The sequence below is a fragment of the Palaemon carinicauda genome, chromosome 4, assembly GCF_036898095.1.
Source record: "Palaemon carinicauda isolate YSFRI2023 chromosome 4, ASM3689809v2, whole genome shotgun sequence".
Lineage (NCBI taxonomy): Eukaryota > Metazoa > Arthropoda > Malacostraca > Decapoda > Palaemonidae > Palaemon > Palaemon carinicauda.
Genome location: NC_090728.1, coordinates 15,483,631 through 15,486,130, shown reverse-complemented (window position 1 = coordinate 15,486,130; position 2,500 = coordinate 15,483,631).

Here is a 2,500-nt window from a genome sequence, read left to right as displayed (position 1 = left end):
GAAGAAGTAGAAATAAGGCGAAGTTAAAAGTAGATTAAAAATTCAAAATCATTCTCTGTTTATTGAACCACTCATCTCCCTAGGCACCCCCAAGCCCCATCTCCTTTTCAATATCCTTTATATCGCCCTCAATCTTTTCCTCTCCTCCGCCCTTCTTCAATCTCTCGAATAAATATCTTCTAAGAAAAGTAGCTCAGAAATGTTGACTCTGAATGATACAAGTTTCGAGATTGCAAATGAAAAAGAAATGCGTATTTTCCGAAATCTACTTTTGATGTCCTTTTGACGGGATGATCTTGGGAAAAAACTTGATCTAGCATACAAGATAAACAATAGGATCAATAGGAAAATAGACCAAAGGAGAAAAGGTATCACATCATCATTCAAAACGAAGTGACGTTTATATTATATTATGTATACTAACCTTTAAAATGTTTTGTAACTAAATAACTTTAATCACTTTTTTTTAAATTGAAAGACATACAGAATCCTAATTCACTTCTTAACATATTGTGTCACATGATTTTCCTGGAAACTTCCATCCACCCTGAAGTTTTTATATTTACAAATAAAAAGGTTCCAAGAAGCTAAACTAGTAGTATATAAGTTTATATTGATTATTGGTAGTAGGTTGGCCAGGGTACCAGCCGCCCGTTGAGATACTTCCGTCAGAGAGTTGGGGGTCCTTTGACTGGCCAGACAGTCCTACATTTAAACCGTCTTTCTGGTTACGGTGCTTTCCCTTTGCCTACACAGTCACCGAATAATCTGGCCTATTCTTTACGTATTTTCCTCTGCCATACACCTGACAACACTGAGATTACCAAACAGTTTTTCTTCACCCAAGGGGATAACTACGGCAATATAATTGTTCAGTGGGTACTTTCCTCTTTTTCAGGGTAGAAGAGACTCTTTAGCAATGGTAAGCAGCTCCTCTAGGAGAAGGACACTCCAAAACCAAACCATTGGTCTCTAGTTTTGGGTAGTGCTATAGACTCTCTACCATGGTCTTCCGCTGTCTTGGGTTAGAGAACTCTTTCTTGAGCGTACACTTGGGCATACTGTTCTATCTAGTTTCTCTTCCTCTGGTTTTGTCGAAGTTTTTATTGTTTATAAAGGAAATATTTTTTTGTAATGTTGTTACTATTCTTAATATATTTAATTTTTCCTAGTTTCCTTTCCTCACTGGGCTATTTTCCCTATTGGGGCCCCTGGACTTATAGCATCCTGCTTTTCCAACTAGGGTTGTAGCTTAGCATTTGAAGATAATAATAATATTAATATGGTCGGTAACTATACTCAATATTTTTAAAGAGGTGCATTTGCATCGACTCGCCGCTGTGCCCATTCAGCTCAGAAAAAGTTTCCTGCTACCTGATTGATTAGAATTAGCTGGTGGGGTTGTCTAACCAATTAGCGAGCAGGAAACGTTCCCTGTAAGTCGGTAAAAATCTGTCTCGCTAAAAAGAATTGACTATAGTATGTGGATACATCATGAAACACCTATAAAAAACACATGAATACATACCTGAGGTGTAAATGGTAGCATAACAATACTTCTTAGTTTTTTTTTTAAAGTTACTCTCTCTCTCTCTCTCTCTCTCTCTCTCTCTCTCTCTCTCTCTCTCTCTCTCTCAAACATTGTTCCCACGGCCCTACTCCCGTACCTCTCGTCCAAAATTTATAGTACATGACATCCGTATAAGGTTTGGCTACTTCAACTTCGCAATAAAGTTTAATTCTAAACACTCCAGCTTCATAACTAGTTCCCTCTAGCATGCACATGTTGTATACGTCTGCGAACACGGCTGGGCTTGTAAAATCTGTGGTCTATGTCCGTAAGACGCTACAGAACCCAAAGCACACGCAATCCTCTTAGATAAATTATCATCGGACCCTCCGCTGTCCTAATATTATTCCAATGATTCAACACCCTACTCATCCCACCGAACATAATTGAGTGTTTTCTTCCCTTGACTTCCACAACCCTTTTACTGGTATATTACTTAACACGAGGCCGTTGACCACCATTCACGATGTCTATTTGTTAAGCGAGTCCCTGGGTTTTGCTTTTCTTTTCAAGTTGTGTTGCGGTGGAGGAAAAATTAGAAAGTAGGAGCATTATGAAAGATGTAATGTAAACAAGTGCCTCTATGTGCATAAACAGGTTGTTGACCCCATCAATGGTTTGATGGAGCCTATTCATATTGCACCAATTTGCACAAATCTTTCTCACTGAGCTTCTGGTCCTGGGAGAGTTGTGGCTGCTTAGAGAGTCTTTGGTCTGCTCTTGGTGACGACAGTTACTAAAAATAGGACAGAGCCAGAGACGAGTACTTGGACGGGCTCTGTGCTTGGCTATGACGGTGACCCCCTTCACAGCAAAAGGAAGACGGGATGGCCTACATATAGCATCACGATGCACTTGATCAACGCCACCAATTGCTCACGGGGCCAGCTAATATTTCGTATGATTTTCAAGTCACTATAACAGAGAACC